The sequence below is a fragment of the Nothobranchius furzeri genome, chromosome 10, assembly GCF_043380555.1.
Source record: "Nothobranchius furzeri strain GRZ-AD chromosome 10, NfurGRZ-RIMD1, whole genome shotgun sequence".
NCBI classification, from domain to species: Eukaryota; Metazoa; Chordata; class Actinopteri; order Cyprinodontiformes; family Nothobranchiidae; genus Nothobranchius; species Nothobranchius furzeri.
The window spans coordinates 31506556-31516628 of record NC_091750.1 but is presented as its reverse complement, the minus strand read 5'-3'; the positions used below and the strand labels follow the sequence as shown (position 1 = coordinate 31516628).

Genomic DNA, 10073 nt, shown 5'->3' with positions numbered 1-10073 from the left:
TTAAAAGCGAGAAGTTAAGAGTCATCCAATTTTTTATGTCCTCAAGACAAGCCTGTAATCTACCCAACCGATTAGGTTCATCAGGGTTAATGGATAAATATAACTGAGTATCGTCAGCATAACAGTGGAAGTTTATCCCATGCTGTCTAATGATTTTACCAATTGGGAGCATATATATAGTAAAAAGAATTTGTCCAAGCACTGAACCCTGTGGTACGCCACAAGTAACCCTGGAGTATGAAGATGATTTGTCATGTACATTTACAAAATGAAATCTGTCAGACAGGTAGGATTTAAACCAGCCTAACGCTGTTCCTTTGATTCCTACAACATGTTCAAGTCTTTCTAAAAGAACATTGTGATCAACTGTGTCAAAGGCAGCACTGAGATCTAACAAGACTAGAACAGACACAAGATTCTTATCTGAGGCCATGAGAATATCATTTGTAACTCTCACTAATGCAGTTTCAGTGCTGTGATACTCTCTAAAACCAGACTGAAATTCCTCAAACAGATCATTAGTGTTTAAATGAAGAAGAAAGGATCATTTCTATAGCGCCTCTCAAGATAAAAATCACGAGGCGCTTCACAGAAACAAAAAATATAAAAATTGTAAAAATAGAAAAAAAGCATTTTGAAAATGTTTAAAAATATATTTAAAATGTGCAAGAATAAGCAATTGCGATTTAAAAGAAAAAATGTTAAGAGAGAGAGTGAATAGGAAAGAGGGAAATATGCTCACATACTTGGATGGCCACTATTTTCTCCAGGAATTTGGATAAAAATAGAAGGTTAGATATTGGTCTATAATTCTTTGGGTCATCTGGATCCAGAGAAGGCTTCTTAAGTCGTCATTAACTAACAAAGTCTTAGAAAAAATGGATCTAATGTTCAATAACCCACATTTAATTTTTCTAGTTTTCTGCTCAGTTGAATTTGTTCTAATATTTATGAGATTTCCATGATTTGCTTTATTAAACCTGATATTTAATCTGTGTGGTTTTGGCCGTGGGCAGGACACTGTCTCTATGGGGTAGTGGGTGGGTAACAGTGCAGAAGCTGCAGAGGGGTGGGTTAAACTACGACTCTGCTTCCTGGTCTGGACCCTGGGTAGTCATGGAGGACTAATAAAACTGGCCATATTCCTAGAAAGAAGAGCTGCACCATCCAAAGAGGGATGGATGCCGTCTCTCCGCATCAGACCAGGTTTTCCCCAAAAAGTTTTCCAATTATCAATGTAGCCCACGTTGTTTTCAGGACACCACCTAGACAACCAGCGGTTGAAGGACAGCATGCGGCTAAACATGTCGTCACTGGTCCGATCAGGCAGGGGGCCAGAGAAAATTAGGGAGTCCGACATTGTTTTGGCAAACTTACACACCGAAGCAACATTAATTTTAGTGACCTCCGATTGGCGTAACCGGGTGTCGTTACCGCCAGCGTGAATAACAATCTTACTGTATTTACGCTTATCCTTAGCCAGCAGTTTATGATAAGAATTAATGTCGCCCGCTCTGGCCCCAGGTAAACATTTAACTATGGTTGCTGGAGTCTCTAATGCCACGTTTCTGACTATGGAGCTGCCAATGATCAGAGTCGGCTTGTCAGTGGGTGCGTGACTGAGCGGGGAAAATCTATTAGAAACGTGGACGGGTTGGTGGTGGCCTACGGGCTGGGTTCTATGCTTCCTGCGTGCCGTCATCCAGCCGGCCTGAGGTCCCGGCTGCTCGGGTTCTGCTGGAGGGTCGCTACGGGGTGGTTCTGAGCTAGTTAGCCCCGCGCTAGCCAGAGGTGGAAAGTAACGAATTACATTTACTCACCTTACTGTAATTGAGTAGCTTTTTTGTATATTTATACTTTTTAAGTCATTTTTAAAAGTTGTACTTTTACTTTTACTTGAGTAAGTTTTTTAAAAAGAATTGTAATTCGCTACATTTTAAATCATATCCGTTACTGAGTAAAAATAAATTATAGGCTTAATAAATTACTAATATTACGTGAAGCAGCGTCGGAACGGAAAGAGACACCTGCATGAGCGCCATGTCTAAACCGTGGGGGGTGTGTGGGTGTACACTTTTGCTCAAAGACATCAGTTCAGTCGATCAACTCGCTGTTTACCTCCTCTCTCCCTCCTCTCCTGTGGGTTGGAACCCGCACCTTCGCGCACCGGTGTGACGTCATCAGAATTCTGCTCGGTTTGTTGCCAGTTCCCACATGCCAAAGACAGCGGCAAGAAACGGGGTCAACAGGTGGGCCACAGAGATAAGATTGGACCCACACTGAAACACACCGAACTTGCTTATGCGAGTAAAATCACCCAAAAGACAGGAGCCCAACTGCACAACAAACATCCAAGCTGAGGGTCACAGAAGGGTTGCAGGGACAAGAGGACAGAACTGGGCAAAAGGTCAGGAGGACCCGACCTCTGGCAGGAAAGAAGGGACTGGAATAGAGTGAAAACAGCTCATTGGATCAAGAAGCCTTCGTCAGGAATGCTGCACTTCAGAGGGAAACTGAAGATCTTCTACAAAGATGATGATTAATGATCTGTGTTAAGCTAAAAAAAGCCTTCATGAAGAATGCTGCATGTAGCAAAAATGATAACAAATGTCTTGTGTTGAGCTAAAAAGTGTGTAACTGGTAAATGACCCCATGATCTTACTGTCACGTAATATGATATATGTGTAACTAGAAGACTTTTTACCTTGTCTAGAATGTTCCCAAGAAGAGTATAAAAGAGCAGCTAGAAGCAGAGCTGAGAACAGTTGGGGCAGACGACAGAGAGAGACAGAGCAGAGCTGGAGAGGTCGTCCTCTGGACGGGGGACGGAGGACGACAGGTCAGTTTTTGGACACACACAGTTGGGGCAGTCGACAGACACAGTAGATCTTGAAGACAAAGTTGGTGTAAGCCAACTCATTATTCTTAATTAATCATTAGGACTAATTTCTCCTTGGGGGAAGTGGTCAGTTTTATATCTACTCATTTTTGTATTTTTTAATCTTATAATAAATTTTTTGAAAAAGATCCACATTCCTGATTCTTTAAAGGTCCTCTTTGAAGGGACAAGTGGCAGCCCTGACCATATCTTAAGGAGAGGTAAGCACATTAATTACAGGTTCCTGAATTATCAGGATTTGCTTTACGGTTTGTGACAGATTAATAAAAGAAACCTTAAGATAAAGGAGCTCGTCTTCTCCTCTCCCGCGAGTAACGAGATGTCTTAAGGATGATAAAATAATCTAGATCTAAATAAAAACAAAACATTAGTAGGTTAAATTAGGCTCTGATTGCAAGTGTGAAAAAGTCTCCGCCAGCGCTGGGAAGGTTGGATTAATTAGATAAATTGATAAATCTATGTTAGCCTGATCAACTAACAAGAATGATTTTATAGTTACCAACGCCCACAAAAGCTGACAGGGGCGCAATTAATCCTAATAAACCAAAGAATTGCCAGCGAAGGACGGCCACCCGCTGGGCTTCGCCTTAGTATCTAAACCAATAGATAACGGGATTGATTAAAAAGGAAGTGTGCTCTCACAAAGAAACAAGTACTGCATATCATTTTACCTTAAAATAGAAGACTGATTCTAATTAGGAAGTCCAAACCAGGGTCTAGTACAATAAAACTCACCGACACCCCCACGAACCCTGAGAAAGTAGCACAGTCTTATAAGTTCTAACGGAACTGGGTTTTAACGGAACCGACAAATGGGACGTGCTCGCGACAGGTTCGGTAGCCGGACTCGGTTCCGTGTTTGAAATGTGTTTCTCTACCGCTCCGCACGGAAGCAGCAAAATAACGTTTAGTGCTCCTAACAAGCGGATTCTCAGCGCTCTGCTCATAAAACAGGATACCTGCAGGCCTCCGTGGGTTAAAACATCCTGATACTGTTCAGGTGTAAACATTGAGCTCCATCCCTGTGTTTGAACTCAGAAGATGCTTCTTGATGCCACAGATATGTGATGATTTAGCTTGTTTCTTTATTTTACTCCAGAATAAGAGATTAAAGTATTACTAAAGCAGTTCAGTGTAGTTAAATTAGTCATTCAAATGATTCTAACATGCTGCTGTGTGTGTGTGTGTGTGTGTGTGTGTGTGTGTGTGTGTGTGTGTGTTACACATATAGGACTGCATGAGACAGCATGGTTTCATCAAATCCATGTATCATATATCTTGGCTGAAGTAACGGCTCAGGAAAATAACCTCCATTTCATAAATAATGACGTCTCTGCAGTGTCTATGATAATGTTTTATCTTATCTTTGGTCTCTGGGAGGTGTAACTTATCATGATACAAGCCTTTTAAAACATGTTTAAGTGCTACAAGAGGAGATTCAATTCAATTCAATTCAAGTTTATTTATATAGCGCCAAATCACGACAAGAGTCGTCTCAAGGCACTTCACATAATAAACATTCCAATTCAGGTCAGTTCATTAAGACAATCAGAAATAATGTTTCCTATATAAGGAACCCAGCAGGTTGCATCAAGTCACTGACTAGTGTCAGTGACTTTACAGCAATCCTCCTGAATTCATGAATGCATGAATTTAAAGTTCATGTTTGGAGTCCAACCTTCACAGACTGGCTCACGCTGGTGAGGAGCAGTGTTGGGAGTAATGCGGTACAAAAGTAATTAATTACTGTAATGCATTGCTTTTTGCTGTAATGTGGTAATGTAAGGCATTACAGGGAAAGAAAATGGTAATATTTACTCTGTACAGTTGTCAGTAACGCAGTAATTACAATGCATTTTTAAACCCAGAATCAAGATGTGTTCCTTAAAAATTCAAATTGCGGGAAACCCGAAGAAAGATCCAGTATCTGCATATATTACGTCATTTATGGACTCAGCTTTGCGGGCAGAGAGGACGCAGTGGTAACGGCTCAGGTACTCCAGCTGCGTCCTGCACGCGGCCGCTGCAACATTCACAAAATTGCTCCACTAAAACAAAATAATTCACCTGCGATCGTTCATATCAGCGCATGTTCTCTGGTATTTTGTGCTTTTCTGACATGCTTTGCCTCAGCTGAGTTCATAATCTGGGCCCCGGTGATTTCAACTCATTACTGCTGGAGCGCCGCGCATGTGAAGATCCCTCTGGCTGATCGTTAGAAGGTAGGAAGTCTAGGAAACAGTTTTTCTGGAAGACGGAGAAAACATGCAGCACGCAGGAAGGTTAGAGAGAGAAAGGGCAGGAAAATATTCACATAAAACCAAGAAAAAAAGAAAAAAGTAGGTAGATTTATCCCCCATACACATTTTTACCAGTGAAAAGCAATAATATATAAGCATTTAATATTTATACATGTGATAGAATCAGATCACCCCAGAAGTCAGTCCCACATCCAGGGCCGTATCAAGGCATTTGGGGACCAAGGCAAATATAGGCTTGGAGCCCCCACCACCTCACTCCCTGCTCAGTTAATATAAGATGGCAGCGTGCTGAGAGTACAGATTGTTGTTGTTTTTATTTAATAAACAATCATTTTAAAGCACTGTTATTATATCTGACTGTTGTTAACAGCAACCCTAGCTCAGACACCACATCACCTTCCACATATATGTCATGAGCTCACTGAGCGTCACATGACCAGATTCATATTGAAGTTGTTTTGGTGAAAGTAACTTAAAGTAATGCAAAAGTAGTGTAATGCCTTACAATTTAAAATCAGTAATATTGTAATGTAATGAATTACTTTAAAATGAGGGTAACAAGTAATAAATAATGCATTACAGTTTTGAAGTAACTTGCCCAACACTGGTGAGGAGACACCATTAGTTCTAGTAACACCTGGGCTCCCAAGGCCTGTTCTGACAGGATGGACGTTACGGGACCCTTAAGGATTCCAGTTGGACGATTGGAGGATTATTTAGGAGGATTGGAATGAACAAACTGGTTTCAGTGGTGATCGGTTAAATGAGTGAGTGAACCCACTACCAAGGATGAACTCTGCTAACTTTAAACATCAGCTGCTCTAAATAAGCATGAAGGTCAGAGAGGAGCTCTAGGATGGACATGGATAAAGGAACTGTAATGTAGAGGTAAAGTAGGGCAGGGCCAACGTTAGCAGCTGTCATACGCTCCATCTGACATGTTTGATTTTCATTTAGCTTGTTATGTGACAGGTTAGAACAGTCTCATGTTAGTTTTGTCATGAGAACATTGAGATACCTCACACACTGATGGCATCTAAAAAAATGATCTTTTTCTCAAAATAAAGAATAATTTTAATCACAATTGAAACCTACCATCCTAGAATAACCTCTTCCAATCAATGTGCACGTCATGTTCTCACTGATTGGACAGAAATCCCTCCTTCAAGCCTTGCGTGTTTGAGTGTGTGTGTGTGTGTGTGTGTGTGTGTGTGTGTGTGTGTGTGTGTGTGTGCGCGCGTACACACACACGAGCGAATTGTGAACTGGCGTTGTAATTTAGCACTACTTGGATGTAGCCATCCTTACGCTGACAAAAATGTAACTAAGTAACTTTTACTTTGAGTACATTTTGTTTACGATACTTTTTACTTTTACTTGAGTAAAAATTTAGGCAAGTACTTTTACTTGTAATTGAGTAAAAAATTATCAAAGTATTGGTACTCGTAATTAAGTAGGAAATTTTAGTACTCTTTCCACCTCTGGCGCTAGCTATGTAGCTACGGCTGTTCACGGGCTTTTCAACAGCGCGGAGCCGGGACTCCAATTCCGACACCCTCGCCTCCAAAGCTACAAAAATGCTACATTTATTACACGTACCATTATCGCTAAAGGAGGCAGAGGAGTAACTAAACATCTGACACAGAGAGCAAGAGATAGGAGACGGAGAAGCAGAGACAGAAGCAGCCATAGCCGTGCTGAGGCTAAGCTAACTGGACAATTAACTGTTCAACACCAAATAAACTGTGTGCAAACTCAAATGGTTCCCTAAAAGCTAGGTGGAACAACAGTAAATGTGTGTTTTAGGGTGCTTATGTGCTACAATAACTCAGAGATATCCTAGTACAGAGAAATTAAATCAGCTTTAGCGAGCCCCAAACACCAAACAGCTACACGGAGTGCAACACTGAAAACAGGAAACGCCTTACCGCCAGGTGCAGCCAATCAGCATCATAATTGCCAGCATATAATTATGCCAGCATGCTGATGCTGATCGGTTCTGAGACTTAAAAGTGTGAAAGTGAAAACACCGGGGTGGTGTGTAGTTCTGTGTGACCCGCGGTAACGGTCTAGTTACAATAATTACATAAATGTGTTGTAGCTGGCAGCCTTCAATGTCGTTTGTTTCATGTTTTTGTTTACATTACTCATCAGAATAAACAGAGTATCTGTTCGTCTTCAAAGACAAGCGGTGTCACGGCGATCCATCCTTCAGCACCAACCCACAACAGAGGTGTCAAACTCTGGTCCTCGAGGGCCGGCCCCAGGGAAGATGATTGTTCCCTGTTCCAACAGTTGATTCACCTGTGCAGCAGCTCCAAGCTCTCCAGAAGCCTGTTAGTCACCTGCTGATTGAAATCAGGTGTGTTGAAACAGGAAAACACAAACATGTGGGGAAAGCAGCTCTCAAGATCTGGAGTTTGACACCTGTGACACACTTCATTGTCCAGGTGATAGTTTTGAGGAGGACTGTCATCTCATAGCTCATTAGCCCTACTTGAAATGTATCTGGAAGCTTTGTGCTAAACACGTTAGCTTTGAGATGTTTCTTCTTTGTTCATGTGCACAAGGATGTGTTAGATGATCAAAAGTAGTAATATCTAAATCCCTAGGTTTTACTTTGTTAGCTTAAATCTCAGAAATACATCTCTGGATAGTGGTTGGAGACGGGGTTCTTGTCCTCCAGCTTGTGTGGATGTGTGCAGTTACCAGGATGTAAACAAGAACTTTCAACGTGACACTAATTTGAGGCCATATTGCTCAGTTCTACTTGTAGTCCATAAGAGTGTTATCCTTGCTGACCCAGTCATTCCAGGATTTTCCTCAGTGAGGTCTCTACCTTCTCCCCTGCTGAGCCCCGTGACCTCCACCAGCTTGTCCAGAGAGGCTTTAGTCAGGCCCTTCGGCTCCAGCAATCCCTCCTGTTTAAAAAAATAATAAATAAACAACCAGGAAGGATCAGGCCCATATCTGCAGCCTCACAGCACAAAAGGAGAAAATTTAATTCCTGCCAAGATGCTGAATGGGCACCTTTTGTGAGATCCAGCAGATCCCACAATAGAACACTTTTAGTGGTGTACAACTACACTTTTTCAAGATCAAATAACTATTATTTGTTTTAACCCGCCAAACTCCATCAGATGCAAACCACTAAATCAGAGCTGCCAGCAGTCACCCGGGGGTATCTTATGAACTAAAAGGAATGCTATGACCTTTGGATAATCCAGAAGTCAATTCCATCTGGCAGCCTGGCTGAACCGACTTCGCTGTGACGCTGATCGCCGAGAACCCTCACCATATGGGTACCGTAGCTCTACACACACTGGTGTTGGGTGCTTTATTCATAATTTAATAAGTAATTAAATCTCCCTACATTCAGCCAGATTATTTTATAAACCCAGACTTTTAATAAGATCTTAGATCCTCTTTTCAATAAATAAATAATTATTTATAATGATTATAATATTAATAATCATTTATTCTATATGATCATTAGTTATAGAAATATAGTAAGACTGATTTTTATAAACTATATTTTGCGTCTGTGTCAAATTATTGATGAGTGTTGTTTCCCTGGTTTACCCAAATTTCCTAGTTTCATCATCAATCAAATATTAAAGGTTCAATAATATTGATAATCAATATTTTTACAAAATATTACATTTTATTGAATACCTTTATATTCTATTGACAATTTGTTAAAAGTAACCACTTAAAATGTTACAATACACACACACACATATACACACACACACACACACACACACATATATATATATATATATATATATATATATATATATATATATATATATATATATATATATATATATATATATATATAAAATGGATGGGACTTTAACACATTAATTATGATTAAATAATTAGAAAAAAAGACGCATTAAAATTTGATCACAGCTTGCATTTCAAGCAAGACGGAACCTTTGTCATCGCATGACGTCCTCGTAGACCGGATATCAGTGATGCACACAACAATGCACAGTGCTCTGTTAATAGCTACTAAAACAGAATAATTACAGAAATAAATTGTCTTGCTTGGACTGATGCAGTATTTGGAAAACACAACAGCCTCTTCTCTAAACTAACCCCAGGGTTCAATTTTAGGCCCAGTGCTTTTTAATCTGTATATGCTTCCACTTGGTGGCGTCACCGGGCGACCTAGAGTGCAATTTCACATTTATGCAGATGATACACAGTTGTACATCTCCGTGTCTCCTGATGATGCACGACTATTGGATGCCCTTTTTAATTGCATTTTGGATATTGAATCCTGGATGGCAGAAAACTTTCTCCAGCTTATCCGGGACAAAACCGAAGTTTTAGTCATCGGTCCTGAGACCCAGAGAGAGAAACTTTTACCAAAGCTACAGTCACTAAATATTAATTCATCTTCTCAAGTGAATAATCTGGGTGTAATTTTTTACTCTGAGCTACTTTTATCCCCCACATTAAGAACAGTACAAAAATTGGCTTTTATCACCTGAAAAACATCGCCAGAGTCCGCCCCTTTCTTTCTCTGGCCGATACAGAGACACTGGGTGTGTCCGAATCCACGGGAAGGATGCTTATGAGTACGGGTCCTCGCCGGTCTAGCAAGGCCGGGTCCTTGAAGACCCCTAAAACCGGAAGTCAGCGGCTCTGAATTTGGACAGTCTAGCCTTCACCTCTACGGTGGCCCGTAGGTCCCGTCCCAGCCGTGGCTGCAGCTACACGCAAAGGAAAAATGCTAAAGCTAGCGAAAATGGAGCAGGAATATTAAGGAGCTACAGCAGCTTCACGTCCATCAGCAGCGTTTGTTCACAACCGTTTTCAGGTAAAGTAACTTTGTTTATTCTAGAAGCTTTCAGGACTTACATGTTAACTTTAGATGGTTTCATGTATGTTTTAAGCTA

General features: G+C 40.8%; 1 protein-coding gene and 1 long non-coding RNA gene across 2 annotated transcripts in view; both read right to left on the bottom strand.

Moving 5' to 3' along the window:
* LOC139072175 (uncharacterized) overlaps positions 1 to 8085 on the bottom strand; it is a 12014-nt gene extending 3929 nt beyond the window's left edge. Inside the window, exon 1 of the long non-coding RNA XR_011521768.1 lies at positions 7963 to 8085. This is a non-coding gene — a long non-coding RNA (uncharacterized lncRNA). The remainder of the gene's footprint in view (positions 1 to 7962) is intronic.
* ldlrad2 (low density lipoprotein receptor class A domain containing 2) overlaps positions 1 to 10073 on the bottom strand; it is a 56021-nt gene that overhangs the window by 20166 nt on the left and 25782 nt on the right. The window lies entirely within an intron of this gene.